The sequence below is a fragment of the Aptenodytes forsteri genome, unplaced genomic scaffold (assembly GCF_000699145.1).
Source record: "Aptenodytes forsteri isolate BGI_AS27 unplaced genomic scaffold, ASM69914v1 Scaffold51, whole genome shotgun sequence".
NCBI classification, from domain to species: domain Eukaryota; kingdom Metazoa; phylum Chordata; class Aves; order Sphenisciformes; family Spheniscidae; genus Aptenodytes; species Aptenodytes forsteri.
This window is the reverse complement of record NW_008795495.1, coordinates 4178201-4189441: the sequence shown is the minus strand read 5'-3', so window position 1 is coordinate 4189441 and position 11241 is coordinate 4178201. Positions and strand designations below refer to the sequence as shown.

The 11241-nt window shown below is 39.8% G+C and overlaps 1 protein-coding gene across 3 annotated transcripts in view; it reads right to left on the bottom strand.

Annotated features, from left to right (window-relative positions):
* LMO7 (LIM domain 7) overlaps positions 1-10869 on the bottom strand; it is a 76409-nt gene extending 65540 nt beyond the window's left edge. For 2 of the 3 annotated variants that reach the window (XM_009281725.1, XM_019472694.1), the window contains exon 1: positions 10484-10772. The gene's annotated coding sequence lies outside the window, so the exon portion shown is untranslated. Of the gene's footprint in view, positions 1-10483; positions 10773-10798 lie in introns of those variants that run through there. The other variant, XM_019472693.1, reaches the window with a different exon arrangement.
* Positions 10870-11241: the final 372 nt, after the last annotated feature.

Here is an 11241-nt window from a genome sequence, read left to right as displayed (position 1 = left end):
TTTGTTGTTGGTTTTGTTTTCTTTTTTCTTGGACTGGTAATGAACACTGAATAGATGCCTTCAAAAACCTCTCATAAAAACTCCTAATCCCGTTACCTCAGGCCTGAGCACTATGAGCTGTTCCAGAACTCATCATTTTATATACGAAATTGGAATTGTTCCGATTTTCCTGTTTTCACTTAAGTAACCCAAGTTTTTCTTCTATTTCATACATAAAAAACCCCACAGTTTCTGAAAAATTAACCTGCAAATTACTATTCAAAGCTGTTTACTAGAGTAGTTGACACTGGTAAATTTGGACAGATTAGGATTAGTTTGTGGAATTGTGCAGTAATGCCCTAACTGCACAGATCTGTGATGAAAATACATTGCATCTTCAAGTCAAACCATACATAAATATACTGTGCCTTCTGTTAACTCGGGCATTTTTAGCTAGTGCTTTACCAAGTACATCCCTCACCCCAGAAAACGATCACAGCTGAGAGCAGCTTACAAACATCAGGTCACAGAGTTAAAAAGAATACATTACTGCACCATAAATCTGACAAGCATATTTCAGCATTTATTCCCAGGGCACAAGTGGCTGTCTGTAATTTAATAGCCTTTGCAAAAGCAGAAGTATTTTGAACTTAGCCTCCCTTTCCCCGCCCCAGTTAAATATTTTATCATATAACGCATTGGAATCCACGTCAGTTGATGCATATCTGTACACACTGGGTTCAAAGGTGTGTACATGTTTACATTTGCAGGACGGTTTTTCTAGAAGGGAAAGGAAAGAGGAAATATCATCCACATTAGTCAACCTTCTTACTCTAGTCCCAGCAATCAGCCACAGCAGCTTTCAGAATTTTTCTTTCTGAGTCAGTTTCTGAAACCGCGCTCCCTTCCTGAGCAGATGGGAGCGCGGGGAGGGCGCAGTCGATACGCTGGAGGGCAGGGCTGCCGGGAGGACTGGCTCTGCAGGAACCTCATGACATTCAAAGAGGACAAAGTCCAAGTCCTGACCCCGGGATGGACATAACCCCTGCGAGGGCAGAGCGGGGTGGGGAGCTGGGCCTGGGGGTCTTGTTGGGCTGAATGCCAGCTAGCAGCAGACGCCGGCAACGTCGACCAACAGCACCTGGGGCTGTACGAAATGGAGCGTGGCCAGAAGGCTGATAGACCTGATCATCCCCTCTTTCCTCAGCGCTTGTTACACCATGTGCTGCACCCTCCAGTTTGGTGCCCCCCAAGTACAGGAAAGACACTGGTAAACTGGAGCAAGTTGAGTGGAGGCCACCAGGATGGTCTGGGTTAGAGATCCTGAGCTTGATCATCCAGCTCGTTCAGCCTGGAGAAGAGTTCTCCGGTTGGGTTTTCCTTTGTTGTTGTTGGGTTTTTTCTTTTGTTTCTTAAAGACAACAGATCTCTATCATTTAAAAGAAACATGAAAAGATCATGCCTTTGAAATGTGGTTAAGCTTGGCTGCTATCTAGCACTCTTCATTTCCCCCCTCGCCCCGACTCTTCTTGACTTCTAACCATGTGGCAAGTCATGATTTCATTTAACTGGTTTCAGTGACAAGACGAAAACAACCCTGCAACCCTCTTGACATGCGCTTTATAAAAATATTTGAATTTGTTATTGCATTACCAATTACGTTCTGTAGTACTCACAGCAGAAAACCTGTTAATGCTACTTTGAAGGATACTATGAGTGCTCCAATTAAGCAGTAATAAAATTAGAGTTGAAATCTCTGAAAGCGGTGTAACAATAGTATTAATCACAGCTCAGAATAGAAATAGCCAAAATTAGGGTTTTGTATGAAGTAGGATCCAGAACTGTCAACACACTGTTCAGCTTTACTTTCCCTATTTACAGAGTGTGATTAACAAACTCCTGTATCCATGGAAAACTTCAAGAAGTCAGCTTCCCCCCAGTATTAAAATATAGGAGCTCTTCCTATTGAGTTGTCTCTCTACAGAAAAGCTAACTGAACTTCAGCAATTTAGTGGTAAAATACAATTAAAAATAGCCAGAACTGTCAACACACTGTTCAGCTTTACTTTCCCTATTTACAGAGTGTGATTAACAAACTCCTGTATCCATGGAAAACTTCAAGAAGTCAGCTTCCCCCCAGTATTAAAATATAGGAGCTCTTCCTATTGAGTTGTCTCTCTACAGAAAAGCTAACTGAACTTCAGCAATTTAGTGGTAAAATACAATTAAAAATAGTAAGATAGTGAACTTGCATACATGTTCTGTATAATTGATATTAACACAAGCTTATTCTTTTTAGAAGTCCTTCAACTTCCAACCTCAGACACAAGCATCTTTTTTGTATGAAAAAAAAAATCACCACCAAAAAATGCAGGTTTTCTCTTTACCTTCTTTTGTAACTCACTGCTACTCATCCAAATTGCTTTCCTCTCTCTACTGCATTGTTTTATAAACTGCATTTAATCCTGGGATGTTAGGGGATTGATGTGAATGCTTAAAATGAATACAGGTGCCTCAGGTTTAGGTGGATTCCTGTGGTAATCCTAAAAGGTTAGAGACATTTCTCTTAACACAAAGCAAAAGAGCATTGAAAAAGTATTGCAAAGGCTTTTAATAGTAATGGTTTTGTACCCCCCCAAAAGTTATTCCAGAGATACTTTTAAAATGTAATGGGATCAAAAATGAGAACTTTGAACAAAACAACACCTTTCAGCAGAAAGCTACTGTAACCTCCTTTGGCAAATCATTCAGTTTTGTAGCATAACTATTTAAATTCCAGTATAAGGCTATAGACCTGTGTCACTAGAGATACCTGAATTGCTCACGATACAACACAACTAATGTCTTTTTTTTCCAACTCTGTTCAGACTCCTCCTGTATACTTGTAGGTACAGGTATACAACTCCAGAAGTGTTTCATTCTTACAGCAGAATCATCTCACAAAATAGACAAATGGTAAAAATCAAACACTATCAAGAGTATAATCCCATAAAGGAAGTGTAAATTATTGTTAGATTACTCAACAGAAAAAATGAACCATCTCAAATATTTCTCTTAATGACCAGAAACTTCACAGATAAAGTAGAAAGATTAAATAGTACCACACCCAACACTTTACAGACTTTACACCGAAGAGTTGAACGTCAATTTCTTGCAGGTGTGGTCCAAAGTCTGCAACATATTTTATTGCCTACAATGGTTTTACGGGAATGATTTAAAGCTTATGCAAATTAATGACAGGAGCGTGAATATTTTACACTAAGCACAACAGTTTCACGACACTGATAAAATACACTCTATTTTCATTGTCTTTACCTCTGTGCAACTGTCATCAGTATGAATAAAAGTTAAACGTGCGACATGCATGATCTTGAAATTAGTTAAATCCTAAACAAAATAAATACAGCAATTTCAATATTTAGACTATGGCTTTGCCAAGGAAGATTAGGTGCTGTAAATATTACCCATTTCTATGAAAATGCCCATAGCAAAAAGAAAATTTCCACACTTACAAAGTCATAGGAACATTTCTAGAGTCACTCTGAAGTGAGGGTGCTGCACTTTTCCATTTCAAGGGAAGTGTCATTAGGAAACTCAGTTACCACAATAAAAGCCTATTACAACCACATGTGTAAGAAATGTTATTTCCCTGAATATAAGAAAAGGAAAAAAAAAAGCAGCATTCATTGTTCTATTTAAATTTTGGTTAAATGGTTTGCATTTCAGCTTTCAAGACATACAAAATGCTGTCTTTTATTCCTTTCGTCTCAACTTGAATTCAAAGATAGTTTCTTAGACGTTTATGCCCAAGCCTGTGGGGTGATTGACTCTTCAGTCACACAGGTATAAGCTGGAGACCTCACACTGGCATAAGTTTTGGGCTAACTACTATCGCGCTTCTTGCACTGAAGCATTTGGCTTTCATCCAGTCCACAACTTTCTATTCTACACAAAATAAAAAGGCAGGAAAGGGTGGTTTTGTGTTGTGTGTTTTGTTTTTTCTTTTTTTTTGAAGCCAAATTAGAACTAGGTTTTTCAAATCATTAAAATGTGTGTTTCTTGGAAAAAAATCACCACAGCAAACTCAGGTTCAGCTCCATCACGCACTCTTATTATAAGCATGAAATTCTTGAGAAAAAAAAGATTTCAAGAGGATATAGTAACTCTGCAAATACATTAGATACGGAAGAAGACCTAAGTATGAATTCAGTATTATCAACAGCAAACACCAGTTCTGACCTACCTGTCCACAAATTGACTTGCCTTTTTTTTCTTTTTTTTAAGTCTCCATTTTCAGGGTATTTGACTCTGCCTCCTTTGAACAAAATATGGCAGTTCTTCTTGAAGCACAAAATGGGATACAAGTCCCAAAAGAGTATCTCATCATTATACCCCAAGCTTCCAGGTAAGTCACATGCCAGACAGTTCAAAGAGCTGAGCATTACTGGCAAAGCAACCATAAAAAATTCCTCCAAAGACTGAAATGTGGTACTGCTTTCACAATTAAAGCTCTCCAAAAATCAAATTTCTAAGAGCGCTGACAACAATCCTCCAGTCAAAAAGACCATCTTGTCAGTGGTTCCTACGCAGATTGCCTTTTTCAGTGATCTATTTGGCAGTGGCAACTTTCATCACATAGAACAGAAATTTCACTTTGTCTTCTGACCCTGCAGAAGAAAGCATCCTGAGCAGGAAACAGGAAACCCGGCACATTCCCCAGGACTAGACAGGAAGAACATGAAAGTCATGAGAAACCATCAACTTAAGTTAAAAAAAAAAAAACAAAACCAAAAAAAACCCCTCTTTTCTAATTAGCAACTAAAGGCTACAGTTATTTTCCTACCACATGAAGAACGGGAAGTTGCTAAAGGACTGAACGTAGCACTGGAAGAAGCTACATCTGCATTCAACCCCTCTCTGCTACTGTTCCACTGCTATTTTCAGGAACCCTATTATATCTGCACATTTAGTGGCTGCACCCAAAAAGACAAGTGAGGCAGTTTCATCACTGAAAGGAGGTGCCGGTGGTACTGTAATCTGAATGACAGGATAAAGAAGGTAGGTACTAGAGGATGCTTTGTGTTTGGCTTAACCTGGTGCTAGAAGGCTTCCTTTTCCAAGAGCCCCTAAAAGGAGATGGGTGCTTAGTAAGGGACAATAGTTGGGATATAGCAGACAGTAATTCTGTACATATGTTTAAAATAGTTTATGTTGGTACGATCGCTATAATCGTTCATTCTTATTTAATCATGAGAAAACCCCATGAAACGTATCCTGCTCCCGATGGATGAAGAGCGGCAGAACATACGCTTACGGCCACATTACTTAGCAACTGTTCCATTTTATCAAGCTTTACTTTAAACGCATCTAATCTCCGAACAACTTTTTTATGGTATTTTAAATTCAGAAAGTATTCTCTCTGAACTGAAATAGGAGAGCCTGTCTCAAAAATTCAGCTTCTGAAATGCTTGAACACAAGGATGAACATGACAGATACAGTTGTTACTTCTCTCCAGTTGGCTCTAGTTATATAGAGCTTTATGCTACAGAAAGCACAGCATTCAAATTTTTCTAGGGTTGTTTTTTGCTTTAGGAAATTATGAAAAATAATTGAGCTAAAGGAGCATTACATTGATAAGTTTAAATTACCCAGAAGATAGAAATGCCAAGGCTAGATTGAGAGCTCCATCACTTCATCTTATGTATGCGCTCAATCCCACTTCAGAAAGACTTCTCTGACAGGGTTTTCTGTTTGCTTCATAAGATTTACACTTCATTTAGTGTACAGGATTGATAACGAATACAAGAAAAAGTACAGCGCAGCAAGAAGTTGAAGGCCTTATCCAAATACCAAGCTTTGCAAGGTGCTGAGATACTTCCAGCTATCTTTGGAGACAATTTCTGAGTTTCACTCAAGACCTACTCTAAATAAAACCCTGTAGTAATAATATTAATAGAAGCCAAATATTTTAATTTAATATTTTATTGAAGAATGAAATTAATGTAGTAAAACTTCATCAGGACTCAGAGGCTTATGGCAACTTTAAAAAAAGTCTGCTGTTTCAGATTAAGGCAGTGAATTGTTTCATTATTTTTTGCTTGGTTTAATGTTTTCATCTATTAACCTACCATTGTTTGGATTTACTATTAGTGTTTAATGAGATTCTTTACGTGGATACCTCATTTTACAGAATTAGAATTTTTTTCAGATAGAACAATTAATTTGCTTGAAAGACAAGACAAATTTTAATTATGACATCAGTCTGATTGTTCAGGCTGCCTCCTTTAAAACTGATAATTGAGATAACAGATTCCATGTGAATTGAAACTCTCACTTTTAACTCCATGGCATGATTTTACTAAGAACCCTTCCACAGCTGGGAACAACTGGGTGTGTCACCTCTAAAGAGCTGGGTAAGGAAGTGCTTAACATTTTTAAATAGTAACTGTGCTGACAACTGAGTCTCGCTCAGCTCGTATTACATTCTTACTTTGATAGAACTAAAAAAAACCCAAAACCAAACAAACAAAAAAACCCCCAAAAACCCACAAATGAAATAAAGACAACCTTGCATTAGTATATTAAAAAAAAAAATCCTAGGCTAAAAAAAAAATCAAATATAATGAAAGAATTGAAGAGGGACACACGCATTTACACGAATAACTAGCCATGAAACAAGAAGATATGCACGTGACTGCAGGACACGGTATGTGAGGAATAAATCCATCTGGATAATCTTTATTGGAACACATGACATTACTGTACTATACCATTGAGCAATAACTTCTGCAGATTTACAGAAAGACTGAACTATAAGTCTCAGACATTAATCCACACTCCCATTTTCATTGGCAGAAAAGAAACCATCCATGCCAGTTCGTTTTTCCACATCACCTGACAACTAATCTCATTGCTGATCTGGCAAAGCATAAAGTTTGCAAGGTTTTGAACAGCAACCAGTAATTTTAACCAACCCTCTTCACACAAACTTCTAAACAATAAAATTTTAAGGAGCTTTTTCTTTGCAAAAAAGAATAATCACCTGGAACCGAGAGTCTGGATATTTAAGAGGATTCTTGCCTCTCCTGTCCCAGATACTAGTAGTAATTACAGAAAAGGGTTTCACATTATGCCCGTGCATCATCTCAGTTGCAATAAAAAAAACAAAATACAAGTGAAAGTTGCAACCTCATTACCAGACAGGAAGACTATTTCTTAGTATAGCTTCTGGCAAGCCATGAGTAACAGAGGGTCTTTTCCTTAACTCAGGTGACACAAGAACATTACACCTTGTACAAATAAAGAGTTTGGTATTTCTTAATGGCTTGACATTATTGTTGATGAGACAGAAAGAGTGCTATCTGTAAAGGTACAGTGAAAGGCAGCAAGCACACTCAGAAACGAGGTACGAGGAGAAAATAACTTTTCCTGCTGGGAAGGGAGCCTGCCCAGGTGGGACAGGACAGCGGTCTGAGATGCCAACGGCCTGAGCGCGTATGACTTCCCACGAGGCAAGAAGGAGGACATACCACACGCAACTGCCAGGCAGCAGAGACAGGAGGAACAGAGGGAACACCTCTTCATCATCCTCACAGGGGAGGCGTTCCTCCTGCAGGACCTTCCCAGCACCAGAGGCATCGGAGCAATTAGACAAGTCTACAGAAGGCCAAGTGTGGCAGGGACAGAGATGCAACCTCCCAGCCAGTGTCAGAGACTGGTTTTGCTCTGACATAAGATGACAACTCTCATGTCCTTCTTAGCAACAGAAGCAGACCCACCCTTTCAATGGTACCTTCCTCTTATCTATTTTCCGCATACAAGGAAAATCAGGCATTTTCTTACGCCCAGCGGTACCTACATGTATCCTACCAGCGCGCTGTTCTCAGCCATCCCAGCCTGAAAAGCTGACTGTTTAAGCATCAGTTTATTTAATCTATTTTGGGTAGATAAAAAGCACACGCTAACGGTGGTGCAACACCAGAACGCAGCAATGCTGCCGAGGTGTCAAAATATACACTGCTTGAGGCACATGTTAATGTTATCCTGTACAACCTATCGCAGCTGGTTTAAGATGTGGGCCATTAGCCTCAGGTGATGGCAGCAAAATGAATTTGCTTAGGAATGTTAGGAAGCCAAAAATGAAATGCAATCTTTTATAAAAATCAGCATGTAAAAAAAAAAAGTTTTCCCCCTTTGTGACAAGAAATTATTTACTTTTAATGCTGAGTCCAAGGTTAACAGAGGATAATGCGAAAGCAAGACATGAAACAGTATCCCTTTTCTGAGGCCTGGCATCCTACAAGTTCTGAAGAAATTTGCAATTCAGCTTGAATGTATGAAGTAAGTAATTTCTATTAAATAATAATAATAAAAAAAGATCAGATGAAGTTCCTGATCAGACACAATTTCTCTCCTGACACACAAATGACTGTCTCTGGAAACCCTCTGAAGAGCAGCTTGCCCTCTGGGTAATCAAGTGATGCAAAATTAACTTTTCAATGGAGAGAGTTATCTTCATACAACTTATTTCCTTCATTTCTTGGAATAAAAAACTTCCCTCCCATCCCTCCTCAAACTCCTAAACATGTCAAAATGTGCTAGCATAGTTAGGTTACCACTTCACAGCGTGCTCAGATACAGAAGTTCTGAGTTACTCTGTAAGCATTTTACACACACTCTGGGACTGTCATATGATACGTAACGTGTGGAAAATCAAACTTACATTGAAACAAATTAAAAGAGCACGGCTATACTGCTGGCAACTCTCTCAACTTTAACCCAGACTCCTTGTCCATAAGAAGTACTCAACAGTTAAATCTGGGGTTTTGAAAAACACTGATTAATCCATTGCCGAGTAGGTGTGATGTAAAACCCCCCTTGCCTTATGACGACTTCAAATTCCAGCCTTACTCTCAGCTTTCGGAGCCAGAAAGGGAACCGGTGGAGCTGAAAGGACCCCAAAAAACCCCAGTTACAGACCCACTGGATGAATTTCATGGCTGACCTCACCTAGGCACTGCGGTTAACGTAGGGACGAGTCAGACAACATACCTTGCACAACAGTTTGCTAACTCGACCTCTACGGGGTTTCAGCTTGTCGCTATTGACGCTGCTGAAGACCAGCTCCTGGCAGCCTCCAACCCTTCCCAGCTATACCCTTGGAGCAAACCTCCACCAAAGTAACTTTAGCAAGGGTTTTGTGGATAACTAAAGTGTGACAGAGGTTACCAACCCTCCAGCTTTCCGTATGACGTAGGAACCAGCGGGGAGAATACCAGCGCCCTGGAAAGGCACCAAGTCCCTAAACATCACATTAGTGAGAAATTATGTTTCGGGTGTGAGTCAAAAGATTGGAAAACACATTGCCATCTCAAGTATCAGACCTCGAAACGGTACGAACTTTCATTCTGAAAGCAGGCAGAGTGTATGTCAACATGCTACCACCCGATCCACCCAGAAGAGATTTCTTTCTAATTAAAGCAGTCGTGTGTCATTTCAGAGTATTTTTTTTTCCTTGTATTTACAGAAGGATTACTGCCTATTCCTCTTTGATAAAACTGGTAATTTAAGACAGGAATCCATTCTTAACATTTAACCTGACAGGTTTCCAGCAAAACGAGCTAAAGCTTTTCTTTTTTTTTTTTTTTTTTGAGACTCAACAATAAACTCACCCTTTGCACCAACACAGTAAAAACAGCTAATACTGTAACAAAGCAAGATGCCGCAAGACGATATTTTTCCACGACACATTTATCTTAAAACACCTGTTAAGCATCTACATATTAAAGCTCCACCTGAATCTCTCAGAAACTAGTAATAAAACTCATGTTAGGATATACAGCAGTCCTGAAATTTGAGAATCCACTAACTGTATTTCAGAACCAAACCACTGCTATTTCACAGGAAAACTCTCTTCTCTGTAAACATGACAATTACCCTTTGTGCAATTCAGTACTTGGTTTCTACTCACACGCTGACACACACACCCCCCCCCCCCTTGACAGGAGATGTGACATTCGGTGACAAACACCTGATTAAAATGCAGAGTGGCAAGACCTGCGGTCCTTTAGGAACACCGTACCAGGTCCTCAGAGCCATTCAGGTAAGTATCAGAAGTACCACCTCAGCCTTTCAGATTCTACACCGGTAATGTCAAAGCATAAAGGGAAGTGATGCTTTCAATAGCATTTAACAGTTAATTTTGCTCGAAGTTTAAAATAACCTGAACAGCTTCCGTCTCATATATTAAACGCTGTAAATATTCATTAACAATTAGTTTGCTTGTAAGGCATAATACTACTTCATTTTCTAAATTAAATTTGCGCAAATCTTATCTACCAGCCTTAACAGTGCTTAAGCCCTCACCACAGTATTCAGAACTGCTCGTACCAGATTAAAAGGAGAATTTTCCATAGGCAAACAATTAAAAAAAAAAAAAAAAAAATGACTGTGAAACAGCTTAAAAGGAGAAGGGGAGGGAAAAAACAAAACCACAAAACTCACTTGACTGTAACTCGATTGGACAAATCCTGAAGATCTCCTGGGTGAAAAAGCTGAGCTTCTTTCAGTCCAATATTTTCGCACGCTTTCAGAAAAACATTAATATTATCCTGCGAAGAGAAGTAGAAAGCAGTTGCTTAGTTAAAAGGACTAAGCAGGTTTTGCAAGATGATTAGTGTGAGCCTCTAAATGTCAAAGTCCAGCTCACGGAAATAATACTGAAAAAGCAATCTTCTGGATCATAAACACAGGTCGTTCCTCATGCACACAGACAGGCTGGTTTGCGATCTCGGTGACTGAGGGTACGTTAACGATTACCTGGCATAAGGCAGCGGCGAGCCAGTAGGCAGCAATCTCCACTTTGATGTCAGCTCTGCTCAGCAAACAAACGCCCTCTTCCTAGCTTTGCACGACAAGCCTCACCTCTTGCCTTTAAAAATAACTCCAGCTACTGACATTCACCACCCAGAAACTCTCGGCAGGGGAGGAAGAAGAGAAGGGACGCACTGTTTCTGTGCTCACAGACCGATGAGGGAATGCTGCACCTGGAGTCTCGGTTTGGTTGCTGAGCAAAGCTCCAGAGAGACAGAAACCAAATCGTATTCAGCTCTGCTGCTTCCTTACTTGGGGGGTTTTCTCTCCTTTGCGTTCCTCCCCTTCCTCTCCACCCCCCCACCCCCCCAGCTCACACCAACATATTACAAAATGTAGGTGCAGTGTATTACAGCACCCACCCGCTGCACCTGCTGCAGATCAACCAA